The sequence below is a fragment of the Agelaius phoeniceus genome, chromosome 10 (genome assembly GCF_051311805.1).
Source record: "Agelaius phoeniceus isolate bAgePho1 chromosome 10, bAgePho1.hap1, whole genome shotgun sequence".
In the NCBI taxonomy this organism is placed as follows: Eukaryota; Metazoa; Chordata; class Aves; order Passeriformes; family Icteridae; genus Agelaius; species Agelaius phoeniceus.
The window spans coordinates 14,222,051-14,247,902 of record NC_135274.1 but is presented as its reverse complement, the minus strand read 5'-3'; the positions used below and the strand labels follow the sequence as shown (position 1 = coordinate 14,247,902).

The 25,852-nt window shown below is 40.3% G+C and overlaps 1 long non-coding RNA gene across 1 annotated transcript in view; it reads right to left on the bottom strand.

Moving 5' to 3' along the window:
* Positions 1-333: 333 nt before the first annotated feature.
* The window catches only part of LOC143694883 (uncharacterized), a 65,162-nt gene continuing 39,643 nt past the window's right edge, over positions 334-25,852 (bottom strand). The window contains exons 2-5 of the long non-coding RNA XR_013183627.1: positions 8,626-8,769; positions 5,129-5,258; positions 3,948-4,162; positions 334-3,453 (exon numbers count right to left, since the gene is read on the bottom strand). This is a non-coding gene — a long non-coding RNA (uncharacterized LOC143694883). The remainder of the gene's footprint in view (positions 3,454-3,947; positions 4,163-5,128; positions 5,259-8,625; positions 8,770-25,852) is intronic.

The following is a 25,852-nucleotide window of genomic DNA, read 5'->3' as shown; positions in this document are numbered from 1 at the left end:
GGACTTAAGCTCAGGGTCCAACTTCTTTAGTAAGCAGCAATTTTCAATTTAAGTAGAATGGTGGATGTCATCAACACAGTCACAATTAGTATAGCTCTGACATGGAAAACATTCTTAATGATCCCAAATTTGTGAAATATCAAGGGCCCCAGCAACTTGCAATATGAGAATTTCTATGTATAATAGAAAAATTACAATATCAATAGGGTAGTCAATGCATTACCTTGTACCAGACAAGGCTCTGAAAGGACAAACCTCAATCAGATTCCATTTAATTTCAAGAAGCAAATGCTGTTTTGAACCAGTAGAAATAAAAACACGTTACAGTATTCATAAAATGTTATTTTTTGCTACCCACACCATATTTATTATGCAAAGAAAGGAAAGAATTGTTTGTTTTTCCAATCCAGTTACAAAGTTGTTATTCTTGACATTCTTCTTACTTGGATTACACAACTATGTTTTCATTCACATTAGCTGATACTTGCTCTTTCAATCATTTGGAATTAAAAGTGGTCTCGTATTATTTCTTTGGATTATTTTTAACACTGTCTTCTATTTCTGTCAAGGTATTGAATGATTGGAGCACAAACCTCTAAGAAGATACAGTGGAAAAGTCATGGAAAATACTTCACCAGTAGAATTCAGGGCCAAGTCTTCAAATATGCATGTAATGAGAGTTACTGCCTCCTTATCAGCACAGATACCCATGGTGCACAGGCAAGGAATTCTTTTATTTTCATGCACATGAAGTTACTGCATGAGCAGCACATATATTTTCCAACCATTCAGATCTTGCCTTTCTTTGAATAAGCAGCAAGAAGGCAAAATGGGAAGCCTCTGGCCATTGAGCAGGACACTGAGGACATCAAGGATTTTCAAAATGGAGCCTTTGTGGCAGATACAATTTTGCTGTGATTATAACTGGTAATTCCTACCTAATCAAAAAGAACCTTTTTTTTTTTCTTTTTCTCTTGCCATCTTGTTTTCCTGCCAAATTGTTTCCACTTTCTCAGTCTAATACTTTTTCAGACCATGGTGGAATCATACTCTCTCATCTCCTCAGAATATGATGAAGTTGCCAGATAATGTTCACACGTAGCTTTTCTTTTATGATCAGCTAAAACCCTGTGCACAGAATAAACATTGCCAGACACATTAAGTGTTTTATTTTTCTGCTTCAGAGAACGAAATTTGGCAGAAATATTCCCTCATTTAAATCCAGCTTTTGTCTGCCTCATTGCTTTACACACCATGTAGTGAACGAACTGGCTTCACACTGCTCCCACACCACCAGTCCATCTGACTGACAATGGATCCAATCTGCATTACATGGGAGGCCATGTGAGTGGTCTATTCTGCTCCTCCATCTCCACCGACAGCTGGAACTGGACTTGGAGCAAATACCAGGAGAATTTGCATGATAGTCCATTTGCAGCACATATGCTATAAATTCACCATTGCTGCAAAATGGCAAGCCATAGGCCTCGTCCACACAGAAGTTTCATGAATTGAAATTAAAACCAATTTAGTCTAAACCAGAATTAACTTCTGCGTGAAAGCTCATAATAGTTTAAAATCATCTCACTTCAGTCTATCCAGCACCACTGTCTTTCCCCAACAGGCAATTAACCAAGTGCAAGAGAAGCACAGACGTTGCCAAGCAGTCTCCATCTTTAATTGAAGCCACTTTAAACCCCACCTTTAGCCCCATTGCTGGTAGGGGCTCTGCCTTATTGGCTGGGGCTGTTCAATCACTCTGTCATTCAGAACTGGGGCGATTCCCTCGCAATTCTTCAATTCCTCCTTGCATTACCCACAGTCAGCCATTGCCTCCTCTTTGGAGGACTCCAGAAGTGGCACCACACTTGCCCAGCATTGGATCAGGTTTGATCCTTGCAGTCCCTCAGTGAAGGCACTGGGGCAGCAGCTTCTGGAGTGGCAAGAGCTACACACATTCTCCAGCCATTGTTTTGGTCACGTTACCCCTGGGCACTGACCCCCTGCCTGCACTGCCTCCTGTTGCTCTTTTGTTCAAGAGAAAACTTGTCATTTAGAGGCTGATTATTAGTTTTCTTTTCTCTTCCCCACCCGGAGTCCCCCTTTAACTGGATCATCACCAGTTTTAGAAGAGTTGCCCCTTTCTAAAGAAAACAAAACAGAATAAACAACCTCTTTCCAGTCCCTGACAGAGCTCTCTTCTTTTCACCAACGTCCATTTTCTCCCAAACAAAATGAAAGGACAGGGAGAAAAAAGACAGCTTCTTCCCTCCCTCCACAATGAAACAACAAAGAGCACAAACAAAATTAAAATTAGGCATTTAAGCTGATTTTCGCCACTTAACTTTTGACATGTTTTTGCAAATTTCGTTCAAGTCCCCTCTGAAGATTCAGCCAGTGAAACCCACTGTATCAAGTGGTGTTTCCAAGCCTTTTTTCATAACTTCCATGAGACAGCCCACGTGTTGTTTGGACTGGCAAGGGCACCTTTCTGCTAACATGAAAATCGGAGGCTATGACAAGACAAAGTATCAGTCCCTTTGGAGAAAAATAAAGGTTTAAATGCCTAATTTTTCAACTTTGTATACTTCTGAAAATATTTGGGGTCTGATACATCCAAGCTCACTCTGCAAAAGTATCTCCAGGTGGGTGATTTGTTAGAAGCTAAAGCCATTGCCCAAAAGTTCTGTTCTATTTTATGCCCACGTAGCGTCGGTTCAGCTTCATTGTCTTGCTTTGAGAAGTAATTGTTTTTCTCTTCAGAAATATATTTTTCTTCCAGTAAGCCTGCATCATATTCATCATCTGGAATGTATTGGGAGCGCTGCACTGGGCTCAGCTTGCAGCTGCTCCCAATCATCTCCGATGTGCTCAGAGCCGACCTGCGAGAGCCTCAGCAGGCGAGGGTGGGACCGCCGGCCCTGCCACCGCTCCTCCTTCCCATCCCTGCACCCGTGCTCTGGGGACTTGGCTGCTCTCTGCTTCATTTCCAGGTGTAATTCAAAATGCCTTCTTTGATCCACAGAGCCATTCACGCTTTGAGAGCTTGTATTTCTTTGAGACGGTTTCTCTGTTTCAACATCGCGTTTCACCTGGCAGCCAAGATTGGCTGCAGTCGCATGAGATGAATAGCAATGTTGACTCTGTAAAATACATGAGAGTTTGCAGAATGACAGGCCATTCTCAGTGGATGTACAGCACAGGAGCAATAGAAACATGGGGAGTGTCTTGTTTCACAGAGAGAAAAGAAAGGATTTCTTTCCATTGGAAAAAATTAATACTCTCCATATTTTTGTAAGAATGTCATGAAGTGCAACCATTCCCCTGAAAATATTCTGCAGTAGAATTGCTAAGAACTGTGCTCATATTTGGATTGTGGGTTACACGAGCAGTAGTATCTTTTCCTTAGAAGCTGTTAGGTTTTTTATTGGTCTCACTTAGATCTGAAAAATCCTGAAGGAAAAAAAATCACATATACATGAAATTCATAAGATATTACAACCATAGGAAGTCATGCAAATAGAATATTCACTACTGGAAACAGAAAATTAGAATTTAATTTACTAAAGGAATTAATTTAGTACAACAGAAAAAAAAATACAGTATGTGCTGGTGAGTTGCTGCATATTTCTTCACTAAGACCTGTTCCCTAGGTCCAGAAGGAACTTTCTGCCCTGATCCATGCAGATGCCATAAGGACATTCCTCCATGGCTTTGCAATCATCCAGCTTTTCTTGGGACTTATCTCTGGTTTCGCAGCCTACCTGACTGAGGCAAGGCACAGACGTTGCTGTAGTACATCCAAGAGATTCCTCCTTCTGTACAACCCCAGTGCCTCCTACCTCCATCCCCTTTACCTTTCCAAGGAGCACCCAGGTCTCTCCACATGCCCGTGTCCCCTTCTCCCTCATTCCCACCTTCCCACTGCTCACCTTGAGGTCTCTCACCTTTTTTGTTGATGTGGCAGCCAGCTAAGGATCCTGCTTAACTAAGAGAAAAGTACTTTTCTCTTGCTTAACCAAACTAAATGTGTTGAGATTAAATTTACCAGCTAAGTTACGAAATACATAATATTGTCGATGGTTGTGATTTTACCACAGGTCAAGAAATATCCTGTTGTTTTCCTATAGATGGAAGGTCTTCATTACTCTGTCTTCTTGACCTAGAAGAAAAACTTGTGTCTATAAGTAAAAGATTGAGTAGAGGACTTAAGAGCATTTCAGAAACAGAGGACAAATGGAAAACTATAAGCTTTCTCTAATTTTTTTTTTAACAAAACCCTTTTAAAATAAAATGGTGTGCTTTTTATGATGGCAACAAGCTGTCATATCACTTCACTTGTGGTCATGTTCAGAACTGACCAAGTTGCTCATAGCCCTGTGTAGGATACTGTTCAAACCCCTGAGTTGTATAATAAGCTGTTCCCATTGCAACAGTTCCAGCAGCATTAAGTCAGCTCAGTAAAGATAACAACACAAGAAAACACCATTTTTTCCTCACTTAGACAAGACTTGAGTGGATAGGGATAGTGATCCCTTAGCACTACATACAGCAAGTGGATAGGAAACCATCTGCTCCACTGCTGCAGGCTTTCCTGAGCCTGGGGACCTGAGAGATGCCCCAGGCTCCTCAGCAGCAGTTGCTAAGGAAACATTTTAGGGAACCTTTTTCATAAATTCATAGTAATCTCCATTTCTCAAATGTCAAGGCTAATGACTCACCCTTTGATTGCAAATGGGATTTACTACCATAGAATTGCTGGCAGCCTTCAAAGCTAAATTGTATTTGTCAGCATTTGAAGACTTTTAGTATATTGGTTACCACTGCTCCCCTTGAGTGAGTAGAAAATGTAGATACATGAATATCTGGCAGAATTCCCTCAGATATATTTCAACCCTTTCCTAAGTTTCCACACAGGAAAGAAGACAGATATTGGTGTCTGAAGGGCTCCCACAGCAGGGAATCCCCACAGCCAGGCCTGTGCCTTTGGGTGTTTTCCTGCCTGAGGTGCAACCAGGCTTCTCCTGGGAAGCACAGACCCCAACACAGGGGAGCTGGGACCAGCTTAAAGCTGCCTCTAGGGATGACCAATGGAGACATGCACCCTGCCTTTCCCCCCAGGGGTTACTTCTGCTTGAAGGCAGCTGGATACATCCATGGATTTTCTGCAAGTCACACATGAATCTGTGTCCTTGGCTTCCACTGATTAATCGCTCTGGCAGTCTGCAGTTTTAGACCTCGTGCATTGTGTATATCACCTGAAAGAGATCAAGAACATGACACTACAGTATTTTGTGCCTTCACAATTCTTCTTCTGCCAAGTGCCAAGTTTGCAAATGCACCCCGAGACTTCTTTCCTCAAAGAATTTGAGAAGTTATCAACAAACAAACAAAGGATGGTATCTATTGCTTTGAAGGCAATACATATTTAGAACAAGATTCTCCTCAAGTGATATAGATTTCACTCCAGATAGATCTACTTCCAAGGTATTCTTATAGCCCAGAATTCAATTTCAGAAGTGGAAATTTTAACTCCTAGTACTTTAAAGATACACAAAAGAACCTGAAATAAATACAGACCTAACCTCAAACTTTCAGTTAATTAATTTTTGGGAACACTTCACATTTATATAAATGCGTATTATAAATTCACTTGAACAATTGGTTCATACTGCATTTAACACATTTCCACTTAATATAAAAGCCACAGAAAATGATGTACTTTGAATGGATTCATATTATAAATCACTGTTACTCAAGGAAATTCCTTCTCCCTGGAATTGTCAGTGACTGGTGTACGGAAGATACTGATGAGACCTGTTGTCAGTAGCACCACATTGTTAGGAAACACATTCCTCAATATAAAATCAGCATCCACCCATATAGGAACTTAATGCACTTAAAAATACAGAAATTCCTCCAGAGGAACACTTGTATGTTTTTTTGAAGTGTTTCCTGGTCACCTTGAACACCATTGTCCAAAACAGGCAGATGGAATAAACCTTCGTCCAAATTTTGCTTTGTCTGTCTAGGGGAAAGATATCCCTCAACTGCATTTTGTACCAATATGCCTAGAGACAGACAAATTTGCTTTCCTGTTGCATCTGGCTACAGGCTTTTACAGTGTAGATTTGCTCATTTTTCAGCTTGCTTATTTAGCCAAATTGCCAGAATACGTGACCTATCCCAGGCCAGGTGCTGGGAGAAGACTCCACTCGAACTCTTTTTGCCTAGAATATAAAATGGGGAATTTCTGCCTCTGAGATGCTGACACTGGTGTTTCTAAGGCAATTTTTCCCCTCCATTGATTGGCTTTTAATTCTATACTCTCATAGAATTTTGCTTTTACTGATACAATAAAATTAACTACTGTGAGTGTAGAGATGGTCTTAGGCAGTTCCCCCTCAGTTTCCAGCTGGCTCTGTCTAAAATCATAATTTAAAGAATACAGTTAGAAGAAAACAGTTAACTCAGAAAATAAGTCTCCAAATCTTGACTGAAAACATGTGGCCCCAAAATGTAGGTGAAAAATGAACAAACATCTGCATTATCATACTGTTTACCAAATGCTGAAATCAAAGTGCAGTCTATGCACTGTTTCCTCTTTCTGTAGCCAAAAAGACTGCTTAGTTATTACACAATATAGCAAAAACCTGATAGCATATTATTTTAGTACCACTGAGTGTTCTCATTCAGCTAACCATTATTTACATCATTTCTGACCAGAAAAACAATCCTAAGCTAACTAGGAGGATCTGTCTTTTAGTTTCAGATTCATCAATATCTACAACTTCTGCACCTGTGTGCCTTTTTTTTGTGTGTGTGAAGTAAACTGCCATGATGCTGCATCATGTACCACAGAGGCTCTGAAAGACTCTGCCTGATCCTTTACTTGTAAACACCAAGATAGTACCTGCACACTTAGAAACAATCCCATAGTTGCATGGAGCCACAGTGCATGTGATTGTGGTTTAACCTTTTAAAATAATTGTTTTCTTGGTTCTATTAAAAAACAAAGATAGAGACTCTGGGAGGTTATGACCAATTTTATTCTCATACAGTAAATGTGAAATCCTGAGGACTTTGAAGCATTACGTAATTCAAACAAAGTTTTATTATTTCCTGAAATGCAACAACCATCAGAACATCATCTAGGTAGATTAACATGTTGTTGTCCTGCTTCTTAGAGCACTAACAGCCTGATCTACCAGCACAATACACATTCCCAATGCTCCCTGTTCAGCTGAAGTAGGGAATTTCCTCTAATTTTGGGAAATGATATGCTGAGAGAAACGTTACTTAACTCACCGCACAGCCATAAATCTGCTTTGTAAATCTTGCACTTTTTGAAAGGCTTATTGCTAAAACTTTTGCTTCAGAAGCACATTTAAGGGGTTTAGATTTAATAAGGTTAAAAACCATCTGAGCATTTTGAGACTACAAAGAAATAATATATCTGTAGTGTCCCCTGCGATAGATTAGAGGCAGGACTTGGTTGCAGTAATGAATATAAATGGGAATCTTTATTAAGGCCACTGGACAGAAGCAGGACTGTAGCTCTGCTCTCCAGCTCCCAGGCTAACTGCACACAACCTATGCTTTCTAATAGCACCGTGCAAGTCTAGCCTAAGTCCTGGCCTAGATTCAGCACTTTTGGAAGGGATTGCCAAACTCCATGAAAGCTCCTTAAATTGTTCAGGAGTGGATGCAACTTCCAGAGCATGCCCTGCCAAGGCTTGCATAATCCCTACATTTGCATGCACGTGAATTAAACAATGAAAAGGCTGGAGATACTGCAAATGAGAATAGAAATCTCCTCCATTCAATTTTTTTTCCTGCACGTTTAAGGATAAAAATTGGTCTATGGCTTGAAAGCCTAGATATTTAATTTCTTAATTGCCATTTTAATTACAAAAAGTAACTTGAACAATAAATGTATATATACAGTGGAGAGAAAGCAACCTCTTTGTATGCCATAGCCAACATTATAGGCTTACTCCAGGTGCTGGGAATCTTTTCATGGAGGCTGGACAGGGAAGTTAATGAGCATTTATGGTCTTTGTACTGAATCCAGAGCATGCTCAAGGCATAGACAAAGCAGGTAATGGTTACAATCTGCTCTGCTTTGGGCAGAGGAGAGTGGAACTGGATCCTTGACCCTGACAAGCCCATTCATGTGGATGCAGCCCTGTGCTCTTCCTGTGCCTGCCAGGCCAAGGGAAGCTGGAGACTTGCAGCCCACTGATGGGCAGACAGAGCAGAAATGTCCCCTCCATCCCACAGCCTGGCTGCCCTCATCCTCCCAGCCCAAGGTGCACAGAGCACACGCAGGGGCTGCAGTGCAGAGCTGGGACAGCCCCACGGTGGAGGGAATGGAGTGAGGGAGGCTGCAAGGTCTCTCCTCCCTCCTCTGACCTCCCTGTTCCCACTCTGCAGTCCCAAATCTGCCTTCACTCTGCCCTTTGCCCCTGCTGCCCACCTGCCCCAGCCCAGCGCCACCCTCATGCTCTTGCAGTGGGTGACAGACACAGCCCTGCAGGGCCTGGGCTGCTCTGGATACAGCAAACCCACAAGTTGAATCTCCTTTGAGGCAGGTCCATCATGCTATTTTCAGACCACACTCACCATTAGGGATGCTTTTATCCAAGGAGCAGCAAATACAGTGTCTTTTCCTAATATTTTGAGGACTGAAGGAGAGTATTTTCTCTGTGCTCAGACAAGCTGTCTGGATTCCAGCCTGAGGAATATCTGCCAGAAACTCCAAGGTCCCTGCATGGAAAATAGACTGCTAGAGTCAAACACTAGCACACAAGCACATCATTCAGTTCAGCTTCAGAAACTTCTTCAAAAAAGGCTATGGCAGACATTCAGGCTGTGGCAAAACTTCTGTCAAGGGGCTGTGGCCTCCCTTGTGCCTGCACAGCCACACACCTTCCTGGGACAAACCTCCAGAGCCCTCCCCAAGCATGGGTGGAGAGAGAGGCTGTAGGAATGCTTGAGGTTTAATATCACAAAACAGGGACATGACTTTCTCATTTAACTGACAAGGAGAGGAAGGCAATGGGCTTTGGAGGAAGGTTCATGGTGGAGGACATTCAAAGGCCTTTTACTTGTTGGGAGTAGGGTTATCCTACAAAAAGAAAAAACTAAAACAAAAACAAAACAAGCAATCAAATTCCAAGACTCCAAAATTAGAGAATACACATAGAAGTGTTGCTATGGGGCTTCTGAAAGATTTCCATCACCCCCAGCCTCTTTCCCTCTCTCCTCTCCAATACCAGTGCTCTAGTGCTACACTGAGCAGGGGATCAGAATAGGTGGGAGTAGTGTAGGTGTGGGATCTCAGGATATCCAGAGCTGAAAGGGTGACACTACCTTCTGATTTGAAGAGCTAACTTGAACAAAGCCTATGATCACATCAGTGGGCCACATGTACCAAGTGAGTGTTGCACATGTCAGTATATTAAACATATGTGGTTCTTATTTCCTATGTTAAAGGAATACAATTTGCTAGCACTGGGGGGGTGTTGTTATTTCAAATGAAAGGTAAATGTGGATTAAAGGTATTTCAAGATTCCCATGGTCTGATGACAATGAATACCTGCAAAATCCAACTTCGATTTTAAAGTTTTCCCAACAATTAAAATGTCCGCCTCAGAAATTGGTGTTGGACCTGGTTTCATTTTAAAGGCTCATGGAAACAACCAGAGCAGCAGGAACAATAACAGCACCCTTTTAGAAAAATACAGGAAATCTTTTCAGCCAGATGCACTGCAGCACTGGGGCCACCATGAAAGTCTTGCAGTTAAAGAAACCTCACAACATCTTCTAGGCAAAAAGGGGATCATCACGTCTCCTAACACTTCATCTTGCATTAGAAATAATTCTTGCTCAAGGAAGCAAAAAAGAGCCAATAAAATGTTCCAACTTCATTCCTTTATTGACTTTTTGTTGCCTTATGTTATTAATAAGAATTTACAACCTAATTTGCAGTGTAAGGTTTTAGCATGGACTATGCTTGTATGTAATTTGAATTTTTAAAAACTTTGGGGCATAAAGAAACTGACCAAATCTTTTAAGAATTAATAGAGTTTTGTCTGGGGTCAGATTTTGTAAAAAGGTCTCTAAACTCAACCTTTATATTTCTGTGTGAGAGGAAGCAGGATCTCCTGGGCATCTTATGACTGGGGGTTTGGGATATGAAAATGAGGGATTTGCATGTTGCAAACATGGCTCATGGCAGGGTGCAGGTAAAGAGCAAGGGGCCAGCCACTTTGAAACAGAATTCCTGATTTGCAGGCCCCATGAATGTACTTTTAAATGCCAATTTGATAGGTGGGAAGGCTGTAGGGATGCTTGGGGGGATGAATATCAGAGAATTGTAACATTATCACTTTCTTACTTATTTGACAGAGAAATGGAGACAATGATCTTTGAAGCAGAGAATGTGAGACATTCACAAGTCTTTTTTACTTGTACACTGTTGACTATTGGTAGGGTTATTCTGGGGGGGAAAAAAAATTTTAAAAAAACCCAACCCAGCAGCCAAAACCTGATGCTCCTAAATTAGAGAATGCACATTAAAATGTTGGCCAGAGGCTTCTGATTTGTATATTCCCATCTCCCTCTCCCTCACTCTTTCCTCTCCAATACTAGTGCTGTATTGAGTTGGAAACGTATAAATGTTACATGTAAGATGCAGCCTTACTGTTGCATCTTTATTCAACATCAACTTCCAGATGGGAACTATTTTTCATGGTTCATAAAGCCAAATCCAGCTGCTACATTTGGACCTACATAAGGAATCCACATTTTATTGCCTTAGCAGTGCATATAAAACAATTGCTGTTGTTTCTTTAGTACTGGTGCACCTCACATTTCTCAATACATTTTAAATACTTAAATTTTTAAAACTGTATTTTATAGTTCCTCACTTAGCTGTGCACCGTAACAAGATCCTGCTTTTACAACATTTTCTAGATATCTAACATAACTGACAGAAAAAGCACCGTGGACAAACGGTGTTCAGTATAGCAGCCATATATTCAGTTACTTACTAAGAGTGTTCAGACAATTTCCTATGTAAACCACAATGATATTAAATACTTCTGGAATCTCAGCTTTATTAAGAGACAGGAAGTGCAAACTCAGGAGTCTTTCCCCTCCCCCTCAGCTAATCTGACTCTTTGATAGTCATGTGTTAGGAATAACCATCGAGTTGCTCCTAACGAAAAATATTCCCACAGCTAAGAGAGAATTAACCCTTGTGAAACCTCAAAAGAGAGAGCGGAGTCCATGTGTTCACACAGAGAAAGAAAAAAACCCCCGTCAGGAGGAAGTTTATGCCAGCAGCAGGTCTGCACGGCCCTCACCGCCAGCTCTTCCACGCAGGCATAATTCATTTGCATTTTCGATGGTATTGTCAGAGCAACTGGAGCACATGCATGGCGGAGGAGAACCACCCAGCCTGGCAAAATTAGCCATCTTTGTGCCTCCCTCCTTCCCTCCTTCCCTCCTTCCCTGCCTCTCGGCGTGCTCCGAGCCGCCCGGCCCCGAGCGCCGCTCCCTCCCCGAGCAGATGCCGGCTCCAGAGCAAAGAAACCCCCACAAAAAGCGCCGAGGTGGGACAGAGAGAGTTAATGCACGGCTATGACAGAGAAGCAAGTTTGCTGTGAATTGGGAAGCACAAACTATAGTAATCCCCACCCTGCTGAGTGGCTTCCCCAGAGGTCTGATACAGTGCCAAAGCCTCTTACGCATACTGAGACAAAGCTTATTTCAAGCCGAATTCAGCTCCTGAAGCCACCATACTGCTTCCTGACAGCCTCCAATTGCACTGCCTCTGTATTTGTGTTTCCTGCTGTTTATATTTACTTGTTCCCAGAGCCACAACAGCTACAAAAACAAATAGTTGCTGTTTGCAGGGCTCTGTATCAACACAGGTAAAGTGCTTCGCTTCCCTTTTAGTTTTACAAAGATTGTGCAAATAGGCTTTTAATACCTCAGAGAGATTAATTTGGTAATTATAAACCAGTTTAGGAACACATGCCAAACAATTGGTCATATAATCAGCATCCTTGTTTCACAGTATTAGCGCGGCTGAGGCAAAAGGTTTTTAAACCATAAGGGCTACACAAACACTCCCTTGATTATATTGCTATTATTTCCCCACTCCACTGAGACACAAGCTTGAAATATCACTTTTTTGTTTGTCAAGTCCCTGTGGATGCTCTCTGGATCTGTGCTCCTGTCCCTTTGGCCCCTGTACAGCTATTGTGACAGAGTCTGATTTGGGTAATGGAGATCTTGTTTGATATATTTATTTAAAGAATCAGCTTAAGGAAGCCTGAGAGCCATCAATTCTCTTAATTAACTGCAGAGAAATGATTAATGCTATAAATATGGAATCGATCAGGAAAAAATTATAGTACATAGGATTTAATATGAGTTGTTCCACCAATATTTAAGACATTAAATATGATAAATCTGGTTCTGGGTAAAGTGTTCATAACTACCCAAGTTATTTATGCACCTCAGAAAATTCCCACCACAAACCACCAGCGCTGTTAAGCTTCTAACTGGAAGGGGGCAATGCTTTTCAGGTAGAAAAAGCTGCTTTTTCAAAATAAAAAACTCCAGGAGGAATAGGTCCATTTCAGCTGTACTGCACTTCCTAAACCAAACCAAGCAGAGACGTTTCAAAGCGTTTTATTCTGAATGAACTAAAAAGAACATTTTAATTTAAAAACAGTTCCATTTAAAATTAATTTTTTCATGCACATTGATGTTGTCTTTAGTAATGCAGAAGTTCCATTTATCCAGAAATTTTTAAAATACAAATTATTTTGTTGGAGGCCAGAAGACGGGCCTCCAAGCCTTTCCTTTCAGAAGCACCCACACCAAATGTTTCTCCCTGGTGAAAAAGAAGCAAATAAATGCAAAGAAAAATATCAAGCAGGGGGGCAATTCAATCTGTTGCCATCCCACCATTGCTTCTCTCTTGAAAACCGAACTGCAGTCCAGAAAAACCCCTGAACTCAGGTCTGCTGCCACTACTTCCCTCGCACCTCCAAAAATATGTTTGCTTTTTGTTTCTTCTTTCAATCAAAACCCAGCAGAGGGGTAAGCAGAGAGAATCCAGCCCGCACATGCAGCTTCTGTGCTTCCCTCCTGTCCCCAGAGCTGCATCTGAGAGCTCTGGGTGTGGGAGCCCTGCCTGGCCCCCCTGGCATTGTGCAAAACCCCTTGGCAGTGCCCGTGCTGGCTGTGGGGCCTGTGTGAGCCTGGCATGGGGACTGCTGGGGGGAGCTGTTGGAGTTGTCTCCCCACCTTTCAGCGTCTTTCTCACCATGAAAAGAATTAAAAGCTGAGCCGACAAATTCAGTTACTTTTACAGAGATTAGAAGACAGTACTTTTAGAGCTGAAGCATGCAGGATCAGAGAAATTTTTTTGGGGTTGTTTTTTTTTTCATTTTATAATAGCTTCTCTCACAATTCTTCCTGTCCCCACTTCCCCCAGTCCCTGGAGAATGAGAGTTATGGAAATAACAACTCCTGAGACCATTTCCCAAGAACTCTGTGCCTTGGTGCACAAGAAATACAATGCCAGATCCACCCACATCCGACAAGCAAGACATCCTGGAGCAGTTTTAGGAGGAGACATTAGAGAGATAGAAATGTCACTGTATTCATGTACAGAGCATGGATCCACACATGGAAGGCTAAGCTCCTTCCCCAGGGAGGTTGTGTGACCTCTGCCCAATCTTTTCCCTGCCTTTGCTTTCCCCACAGGATTAGTCACCACCCAACACAGGGTGGAAGGGTCTGTCAGAGGTGATTCTCCCTCTGGACAGCAGTGGGGAGTTCAGTGGCTCTCAGAGCCTGTCCATGACCCATTCACCCACCACTGCAGACTCAGCAGGGACAGAGAGGCCACCAGGAAGGACTTGGCTGCCTTGGGAATGGATGCACAAAAGGCTGAGTCTCTGCCCAGGGCTGCTACCCACCTACAGCACAGGTAGAAGGACCAGTGGTGACCAAAAGTTTCAAGGACACTGACAGCTCCCAAAATGGCATGAAGAGAATTTTAGAAATTTTTCAGTCGTATATAGATCTCATGACAGATCCCCTGAGAGCTTGGGGGAGGCAAATGTGTTGGCAGGTGGTGTGAGACACAGGTGGGGTGGAAGGAGAAGACTCAAAAGAGGGAAGTGACCGAGTACACAAGGGAAACCAGCAGCCTTACCTGAGCTCTCAGCTGGGGCCCTGGATGATGGTGAATGCATGGTGACTTACAGTGTGCCACAAGCTCAGTATTGCAGAGAGGACGGTTGTACAATTAAACTCAAAATCATCTAAACAGCACATTTAAATAGTCTGAATACAGGCACTTGAGAGAGCAAGCCTGTCTTCAGAAGGCTGCAGAACTAAGGCTCCCAGGGCTCCCTGACTCTCAGCAGCTAAGCCACCCCCAGCAGAAAGCCATCTGTCAGGGACTGCTCTCCACCCCTGCTTCCCTGTCTCTGTGACCCACGCTGTGGGAGAGGGGACATCAGACAGGACAAGCAACAGCAGTGGGGTGCCACAGAAACAGTGGCACAACTCCTTCCAGTGGCCCCTGAAATCGAGGTGCTCAAGATTTCATTCTTCCATTGGATCCTCAGGCTTTTTATAATTTCAGGGATGAGACCAATTTAATTTTTATAGAGATGTGTAATCCGCCATTTCAACACACTAATTGAAATGGGCTGACGTGCAGCTATGTGCCCTAGGAGCCTTCCAAAGCACATATCTTGGCACTTCCCACCAGAGGCTGAATGACATGACTGGAAACCATACCAGATCCTCTGTGTTTACAGGCCTCTGCTTCTACATTATTATTTTGATTGCTGGCTTTACCAACAAACATCCAAGAGGCAGAATCCACTTGGAGAAAATAACAGAACGCGGAGCAGAAACAGATTTTAAGAGGTCAAAAATCAACTGTACCTGTGCTATTTTTGACAGCTGTTTATTTAACCACTTTGTAAAGACCTTAAACAGTGGAAATGCACACATATTTTCCCAATGTCATCTGACCTGTTCTTTAATTATCACTTTTATAAAGCTTAACCTAAATTTTTCTTCGAGTAATCTAAGTTTATAATTCGGAGGAAAAAATGTCAATTCATTTCTTTCCTCTCTTCAACACCTTTTTTAGGTATTTGAAGGTTTTTAAGCTCCTTTCTGTATGCTGGAAACAGCCCCCATCTTTCCAATTTCTCTGGTTCTGACCACTTGACTCAGGATTCTCTCTTTTCCTTCATGCCCTTTTAGGAAAGTAATACCCAAAGCTTGCCTGTGCTGAGGAAGGCAGAGGAACTATACACCTGTTACAGGTGTATGAAGGAATGTAACCTTTTTATGAAGGAATGTAACATTTCCAGGTTACATTCATTTTTTTAAAATTCTCAGTAGTACATTTTTCTTTTTCACAACATTGTATCATTGAAGACTTAAATGTAGGTTGAATCCTTCAAAACTTCTCTATTGTTTTCTTTAGAATCAACTACTTTACCCTCCAGTCTGCAGCCAACTTTTCCTCTGTATATACAGTAAGTACCTTTTATTTTCTCTCCACGATGAATAACATTTTTCTAATCACTTCTCCAATCTGATTTCCAGTTCCACTATCCAACATACCTGCAGTTTTCTCAGGCTGCTGTTCCTTGTGGTTGTAGTGATTACAATTGGTTCTTGCACCCAGGGCACTATTGACACCAATCAGTGAGCACAGATCACACAGCACAGGATCCTGCTTGGTACAGATTTCCATTTGAACAGTGCCTCGTTGATAACTGATCTCCAAATATATTTTTCCAATTGGGAAAATACACATCTTTTGGAAAGTTTCATCAAAACCGTGTTTTCTTAGCTTTTTTTATGAATTTGTTAAGAGTTGTCAAGAGAGGGAGAGGTTAAATGGGGTTTGAGGTATTTTCAATTTTTCCTATACGATATTTAATAATTCTTGATGAAGCCTGTGTGCATAGTGAAACAGTCTCAGAAGTCTTGCTTAAAGCCAAGTTCCCCAATCATGTCACTGGACCAGTAGAGCTGCTAAGGATGTCCCCATGACTCCAAGTGACATGAAAGTGACATTAACTCATGAAAACTGACTCATACTCTGAACTTGCATGGTTCCGTCCCATCTTTTCTCTCACTATTACTCTTCAACCTCAAAGTTTACTCTTAGAGATATGAACTTGTTAAGAACTTTCAATGTTTTACAGACACTTGATTAGAGCTTCACAACACAACTACTAAAAGCATGAATAGAGTCATAATCTTTCCTTAATAAGGAGATGCATCTTTTTAAAAAGGAAACTACCTGCCCATCTATGTGGTTAACTATAAGAAAATAGGAACAGGAAAATGTCCTATTTTTCCATTAGGAAAATCATAAATTATAGTTCTAAGAAAGCCAATTCTTGACAACTGATTGAGCCTACATTTAAAGAGTAGGGTCACAGAGATATAAACTAAAATGTACACATTGGAAAATAAATTAGAGTTCAGTATTTAATGTGAATTGTAAAATCTTGTGTTACTCAATGACAACAATTACCATTAAGATTTTTTATTATTCACATTTAAAGTACCAGCAATCTAACAGGCCTCTAAAACATCTATTTTGGTTTCTAGTTTAATTATCTTTCAGCTATATAGTCATTTATTTCACAAATTAAAAAAGAAGAGTTTACATACAGGGGGAAAGTGCATGGCAGGAGAATTGGGGTGAACTTAAGGCAACCAATTTTAGTTCATTGCTGAAGCTGCCAACTTCACAAAATTTAGATATGGGAGTCCAGTTTCACCTTTGGTTAAACTGAGGAGCCAGTCATGAACTTCTGATCCATATATTAACTTAATTGCTGTAGGATCACTCAGGACTGCCACTGAGGCTGAAAGCCATACTAGGAGAACTGCTTAAACTCACAGGCTGAAAATAAAGACGAGAATTCACCTCAACTGTTTGCTGAGGACATCAACTGTACACTTCCTGGTGCTTTTTCTTGGCTTTTCAAGAGAAGAAAATATTCTAGCTCTCCAGAAAGAATCAATGACAGAATTAATCTTTTTCCTGTTTTCCAGTCTTTTGTCTTTCCCTTCTGTTTTGATCCACCCTGCCAGAATGACCTCATTTGCCTTTCTAGTCAGAGGCACCACCACACCTTGTCTCAAGTTCTCCCATATTTTCAGAATGATGAACATTTGTCCCAAAACTTATCTGCTAGTAAGTGGTATATTATTGGTTATACCATGTCAGTTTGATATGTGCTAGTGTGTGAAAAAGGGGCTCTATGAATTCACTGAAAATGAGAGCAAACAAAACTATCTACATAGATAGTTTTATCTCCATGAATGGAAATAAATACGTTGTTTTACCATAATTGTCCTTTAAGCCTGCTTTCATCTATGATTTTAATTTCACTTGAGTTTCTTCAGTATATCTTGCATTCCTACACATCTCTCATGTGGTCAAGAAAGCCTTCTTTTCAAAGAGAAGTGCATGCCTGATAAGCTCTTTCCCCCACTGGGCATCCAACATATGAATTACCTTAAATTAAGAGGAAGCACTCAATAATAGTGTATACAGGGATGTGTCTGCAGCAATCCAAAGTGGCAGATGGACTTGTTCCCTGAGATGCAATTTCTCTATACATGCAAGGTGGGCCAGGGGAGTACCCAGGCTGCTGAAAACATGAGGCACAGTGTGTGTGAGCTACACTTGTGTCTGTAGGAGCCACTTTCATGTAGGGGTGCACATTGCTGGAACCAGGATACACCAGCTGCCTCCTTTGCCTCCCATTGCAGAGGGCAGGACAGTAGAGGAAGGGGAAAAGAGACAAAAGATATTCAAACCATCTGAAATGAGAGGAATTAATACCTGTCCACTAGCCATAGACAGTGTGTGATTTACTGAAATCAACATTTCTTGCTTTCCTGACAGAGCCCAATGAATGTGAAATATCAGTAAAATAAAAGCTCCTAGGAGCTTGAAAGGGTCACAATAGAGACCCGTGATGGGAGCATGGAACACACGATAGGGTCAAAGGCAGAGTGAGTAACATCAAAAACGTATTTTATATGCAGCAGTTTGTATTTTCAGATCTCCTCTTGGAGTGTTTGGTCGACAGGGGCTGTGCATGAGCCGTGCAGGGAGGGTGGAAGCACCTGCCTGCTCAGGAGGGCCTGTGCCATTGCTGCAGACATCCAGGGGAAACACAGTGTCCTGCTCCAGCCTGATTGTCCTGGGGCTGGGGCATTAACAGCATCAACAAATGGCTACAATAGCCCTCGCCCTTCTGCTCTGAAAGAAATAAGAAAAGACCTTTCTGAAGCTTCTAGGGAGAGAGACAAGGAGGGCAGAGCAGCTTCCCTCTCGCTCCTCCGACTGATGTCACCATTCCTGTGGCCAAAACATGTTTGTTGCTAAGCAACTATGTATATATTACACTCTTCTGCTTCCATTTGGGATTTAACATATGCATTTTCACTTTCATCTCTGATGCATACTTACATTTGTTTGCAGTGGGTGCCAGAGTGAATGGAAGCTGTCCAGTATGGGATATGCATAAGAACTGAAAGGCACACACAGTGATTTACCAATGTGCATCATTGTTTCGCAGCACAGTTCAATGGGAAACCCACTGAGTGCCATTCACCAGCAGTTGGGACAATTTTTTCATTCAGGATTGATGCTGGTTGCTGTATAGCAGCTATTGGTTCAAGAAGTGCAGCAGTTCTCAGATGTCATGAGGAAACAGTGTGGGGAAAGTCTGACTGTTAATTATTGAAGATGGATTCTTTCTACGATGATAAAAAAGGTCCATTCTTTCACCTGAAGTTTTCTGGTTTATGCATAGATCCACTTATTCCTACACCTCTCCCAGTTACTTGACAGGCAATTAAAAAAAAAAAAAAAATCACCTTTTTCTTTTGAATTGCATGCAGATGACCCAAATCAGTAGCACCCAGCACTCACATTTTTCTATGAATCAAATCTAAAAAGAAATTAAAAGAGAGTAAAGAGAAAAAGAAGACAGGATGTGAGAGTTCATTTATATTACAAACATTCTGTAACAGAAGAAAAAAAATCAGTTTTTAAAAACCACATTTATTACCCTGTAATGAAATTGTAAGAGAATGCTATTAGTCATGTCTGTGCATTTATCCACATTGTGAGTTCAATAATTAAATTAGAAGATATGACATGGAGTTTGCTAGGCAAAAATCCATGCTATAACAAAAAGGGTTTGGTATTGTCTCTATTAATAAGCGTTAAAGAACAAAACACTGGAGGAATTCTTGCAGTCTAGATCATTTGGGTTTTGTTATGCTTTTCAGTTTAGCTTAATTTCCCACTGGAAGTTTCTCTCTAAGTGTAGTCCTAGGATTATCATCACATAAGGAAAAAAAATACTAAACTCAGTTTGCTACTGATTTTTTCTTACTCTTTCCTCCCTGGAAGCCAGGACAGGAGAGGGAGCACAGAAAGAATTCGAGGCAACCTTTACACCAGCCACAGCTGTTACAGCCTCTTCTCTGAGGGAAGACTGAAGGTTTTTTTCTTTCCTCTGAAGCTCATGAAAAATGAACTTATGAAAAGGAATATTATATGAAAGCAACTTGCTTTCCTGCTCGTATGCATTGATCCAGGGCTGTGTCTGTTGGAAGAAAAACTTTGCTCTGGGTGTGCACCAGCACAATGGGTTAGGGTATGGCAGCTCTCTCCCATGACCTGCCCTTCCACAGAAGAGGGGCAATAACTCAGTGTTATTTTATGTGCTGGCCCCTTGTGCTCTGTGAATTTTCTGCACCCCAGGTCTGTGCAGAGCCTTCAGCTGGAGCACCAATGGCAAATCCATGCCTGTTACACTGCTGGGTTGGACAAAACACGCCGCACTGCAAGCAAGAATCGGACTCGGCAGTTAAAAAACAAATTATCTTTTAATAAAAGAGGCAATTTAAGAACAGCCAACTGAACTACATCCTTAAACTGTCTCGAGTTCAGAATCAGCTGCTGTTTGAAAGTTGCCTTCATGCAGGACAGTCTGCATTCAGCACTTTCCCACTGGCCTCGGAGCCACACAGCAGCTCTGCAGGTGACAGAGCTGGTATCACACACAGATCACCCTAAGCTGGTGCTTCACGAGTTAAACTGCTCTGGAGAGCCACAGAAATGTCCCTGCTTCCCTGCCACTGTATATGTACACTCTCCAAAATTTGAGATTCACAGCACAGCTGAAGGACTGGCAGCAGCTTCTACATTTAACTTTTGATCTCTGGACATTTTGCCATTCTTTAGAAAAGAACTGCTTTCCTAATTCACATTCCTGGTGCATTTGAGTCTTCCCAATATTAAAAGAGAGTGTAGCTTAGAGGATGGTTTATAATACTGTGTACATCTATATTTCTGCCACAGTATCCAAGAGGATGGCCGTGATTCCTTTTATATTCTTAAATTTACTTTAAAATTTGAAAAACAAGAGGTAGCTTTAGTCCATGTTATTTTTTAGCCAACTGGGAAGCATCTCAGCAATTTAAGTTGGTATCCACAGTGACATGACCAAGTCAAAAGAGCAGCACCTTTGGGCACAGCTGAAGCTGAGGTTATTCCAGAGGCACATCTAAAAGCACCCTCCATGCATAGTGAACATACCCCTCTCTTCTCCAATCCATCACCTACCAATAAAATAACAGCAATATTTAGAGCACCAGTAAAAGTACAATTTCTTCCATTTCAGAAGTCGTCCTGAAATGCTCAGCTGCAGAGGTGATTTTTCATTGTTTTCCCCCAGAGTCTACATTTGGGGAATATTATGAAAAGCTGCAGCTCGCACAGATGCAGACATTCCAGGGATTCATGTGAACTCCTGCCACTGCGTGTCCAACCGAGGCGATGAACCTTTGTGGACCTTCCAGGAAGCTTGTGAATTTTGTTGCCAAGTTCAAACAGCTCTAAAATACATAAGGAAATGAGATCCCATGGTATTTATACAAATTCCCATGTCAGACATAAACGGCTACCTTTGTCTACTGTTCAACAAAAAAACAAACTTGCATGAATCTTTCCCAAATGTAGAAGCAGTTAGACCATTATAGTGCTAAATCTGGCAAAAAGTGCATGAAGTGTGCGTGCAGAGACTGCTTTGGAGGTTTTGGAAGGGTAAAGGTGGTGTTGTGATACAGCATTTTTAAATGCATTATATCTGCTGCTGCCTTCCTTTTAATGTATATTTGTATATTATTTATACACATATTTATCTAAGAGACAGTGACACAAAATCAATAATCACATAGCACTCTAGTAGTTGTAACTCAGCAGATACACAGAATAGAATGCTTTTTTTGCTCCTTGCATTTAACTTTTTTTTTTAAAAAATATCTAACAATTTATCCTGCCTTTAGGAAAATACTCATGAAGCAAAACTGGCAATAGAAAAATAATTATTTGAAAAAAATTATATGAGGTGAGTTGTTGCTTCCCTACTGGATGCCACTTTAAATTGAGCTAATTTGTTTTACCAGTAGCTTAAGAAAACCCCAGCACAGCAGCATGACAATTATATCCAGGTGCAAGGACTTAATTCAACAAATTCTAGGTGGATCCTTCCAGTCAGCTCAGTGGGCCCCATCCTCAGCTGTGGCTAAGAACAGATGCCCTTGGAAAAAAAAAAAAACCAAAAAACAAAAAAACCCTCTGTAATCACAATCCATTGAATCTTTGAACAGTGAAACTGAAATGTGTCAAAAAAAAAAAAAAAAAGGAATACAAATTATATTTCTATGTCCAGAGTATCAATTGAAGCATGATTGAGAAACAAGAGCATCTGAAGACATAAATCTGAGAAAACAGATGCTTTTTGCACTATTGTTACATTACAAATGTAAAAAACAATAGCTCATCTACAAAATATAAGAGTTTGGTTCACCAGTTCTTTAGGATTTAGAAGAGACACCTGAAAAGTCAAAGTCAAATCTAGCATTACTGATTTGGGGAACACTTTAATAAAACAATCAAACTGCAGGGCTTGCTGTTTTAATTTAAATTTTATTATATCTTGACATAACAAAAGTTAAAACATCTTCAAAGGCAAGAATTCAGGGAAGAATTCCGCATAAACAAGCCCCACATAGGTATAGATCATAATACAAAAAATTAGATTTGTAGGGGGTCTTGATCCTTTAGGAGCCAATAACTGCACAAGTACAATAATTTTCAAGCTTCATTTTTGACAACCTACAGTAACACAGTAATGGTCTGTTCCTGGCTCAGGCAAAAATAGATTGAATTCAAACAGAAAGATACTTTTATAGCACTTTGTTTACATATCATTTATTGCAATGGGTTAAGACCAGGAAACAATTTACATCTAAACCCACAGTGTCACATGCTTATTTAATTGCTGAAATACTCCCAGATGTGTACATGTTTTACTGTTTTGTGCACAATATACAGTTACAGTCAATTATTGTATTAGCAGGAACAACAACTGAAGTCCATAAATGCATTTGTATTAAAAGTACTGTATATGTGTATGCATGCCTAAATGGATAAAGATGGTATTTTTTGGGAACTTAGCCTTATTTTGTTACCATTTTTTATTGTCATCATTATTCATGTATTCCAATTTTTGAATAATACTGCAAAATATATTTTCTCTCCTACAGTTTTTACACTTAGTTTACAAAATGCATCCCAAGAATGCTGCATTTTGTGTTATTAAGAATTTCAACTTTAACTAACGCTAATTAGAGGTATACCAGATGACTCTGATTAAACTAGTGGGTAGTGCTTATTCAGATTTAATGTGAGCAATCTGGACATTTTGAAAAACAGCCAAGCTGGGCTCAAATAAAAACCTGCCAAAAATCCAAACTCTGAATTCAGTCAGGCATGTAAGACTGGTTCCCATGAACATTAAAAATAAAATTAAAATCAGTTGGAAGTCTTGGTTTCCTTCAAACGAGAGAACAACCTCCCATACCCTCAAGAAATATTTCTGCCCTTTCAGAGCCACCTCTCAGCACCCAGAACAAACCAGGGAAGAAGCAGCAAAGAGAGGTTACTGGTTTTGTGGAGTGTATCAGCTCTGACATTGCTGGATGCGGGTTTCTAGGTGAGGGAGGAGGCAAATAGGAAGAGGGCAGCTGCCAGTTGAAACACATTTTCCAAGACTGTCATCCAGAAATCGAGAGACATGCTTTTCACTAGCTTTTAATTTAAAACACACTGTACAGAGACATATCTTATTCATCTGAACCTTTGAACATCTGATGTAAGGTGAGATTTAGGAATCAAACGTAGAGGGGCTGAGTTTTCTGCCGGTGTAAGATGACATAACCACTTCAGATAATGGACTTGTGGCTGCTCATACGCACATTTGGATTTTATAGAGTCCCCCTCTCCCATATTGTTCACTTGCAGTACATGTTTTCTATTTATGCTGGCATTAACTTAGAAAGAAAAATCAGAATCTAATCTACTGTGAGATAGTGTATCCTAAGTAGTGCTCAAATGCAGCTAAATCTATTGATTTGGGTAAATTTAAGAACATAAAGGTCTCGGGTCAAAATGCAATGGGTATTCACCTCTTCTTTCACACATACCTCCAAAATTCATGGTTTCAAAGATGAGAACACTGAAGATTTAAGAAAAGGGCCATTTTTACACTGCCTGTTGCTGTCTGGTACAAAGTACAGAACTCTTCCAGGTGAGCTTATTTTCTAAAGCTGTATTTCTTTAACCCAAGATGCCTAAAGACAGGTAAGGACACTACAGATGTTAATCCAAACCACCCTGGGCACATTAAAGTTTGCTAATGTGAAAATGTGCTTTGCAAGGCCAAAGGGTCAAATATTTAAGATGTTTAAGATGTCTATTTCCTACTGGTGAACAACCAAATTATTGGATTTCAACAAGGCTTCTAAACTATGCTGTTTGAGAAAGAATCATGCTCTCAATCAATGAAGTTTTTAAAGAATTGCCACTGGATTTTTTAAAACTCTATTTTAAAAATAAATTAGTGCTTTGAACAAAAGGCAAGAGCTTGCTTTATTAAATTTTAATTTTTAAGAAATTTCGAGTGTACGTTTTATGCTTTCTTTGAATGGCAGCCTTTCTTTGGAGACTCTCCACTTTAAACCTTTAAATTCTGTATGCAAATATCAGTTCAAAATTGAACGGGCAAAGAGGAGATTTTTTTATCTGTAGTATTTTTTTAACAAGTGAAACTGCCAAAAAAGAAGTTAGGGGTTGAGATTTTCAAACTCATGCTTATATGACATTTAAGTTCCAATCCTGGTTTGAAAATTCATCCATCAAATAAGAACATTTAACAATAAACTCATATCTCTAAAATAGGTTTCACCAAAAATACATAGCTGGTGTAAAATTAGCTTTTTATTTATTACTGTATCAGTCTGTTGAGGAAATGTTTTAGAAATAAAAACTGAAAAAAATAGTAAAATTAACATATGATTAGAAAATAAATTACTCTAAATTTTTCTGACCAATTGCTAAAATAATTTTAGCGGTGCTTAACAGGGCAGTTTACTTTTGCTTACAACACTGTTCCTAGTATCTATTTTAACCTGTATTCCACAATGGATGATTACATCTATAATCATTATTGGTCACTGGTCATTAATTTATTTCAGAGTACATACCTCTGTGGGCAGTAATTACTGCACAGCCTTCAAAGAGATATCATTAACAAAATGAGAAGACAGAAATATGTTAATTACTGTAAATGTTCTACTGGTTTCTCCCTGGAAAAAGCATGCCTGGAGATTAAGATCAAGTGTAATTTTTTCCTAGACAATATCATGTAACTTATAAGAATGAAAAATAAAGACTGTTACAGGGCCAGGAAAGAAGACAACTTCCAGCAATTTCAAGTGTCATTTTAAAATCTTGCAATTACTTTTATGAATCAAAATGAAAACAAATATTTCATTTACTTTCAGGTAAAAACCCTTTTATGTCAGTGTGGTAGAGGCAAGAATTTTTCAGACACTGTATTTCTGCACAGTCCACCACCTTTGAATAGAGATAATGTATAATATTGTCTCTAACTGGCGATAGTGGGTTGGATGGTTAATAAACCTTGTTTGCCTTTGTAAATGGTTTGCTGCAGGGAGAGGTCCTTTTAGGCTCCATAAACCAATGGCTTTCACTGGTGAAAATACTGTTTGCCCAAACTCATAAAAAATATTTTCTAGACCAAACTTTCAACAAGCACTAAGATTTGATGAAAACACCATTTGAATCTGCTATGTGGAGTTTTGCTGTCACGTAGCTTGGAGCTCAGAGCTGGCAGTTTTCAAAAGGCTCAGTCAGAGCAGGTTGGGTGAAGGAAGGAAACCAACCAATCAAGCAAAAAAACCCAAACCTACACTCATTACATTTCTTGACTCATTCATTCTCAAATGCAAGACCTTTTAGACAATTTTTACAAAAATATAGGGAGCATATTTTTCTTGTTTTCCTTGAAGATATCATGATGGTTGTGCTTCAGTTTCTCCTGGAAAATTGTATGAATAACACATCAGGAAAACTGATTTAAATCTGAACCTTTCCCACATAAAACACATTCCCAAACAATCACTTAAACAGGCTTTTCCTGCTCAAGCAATGCCACCAATGTCCTACACATGATCTTATTTCCTAACCTGGTGCACAGACTTGCATATTCACGGTCTATGAGGCAAAAAACCCCAAAAATCTGCCAGTTGTAAGTGTGTGATTTGCATGGTGAGAAAAGGCTGAGAGAAAACAACATTACCAGAGGATCACCTCAGTCTG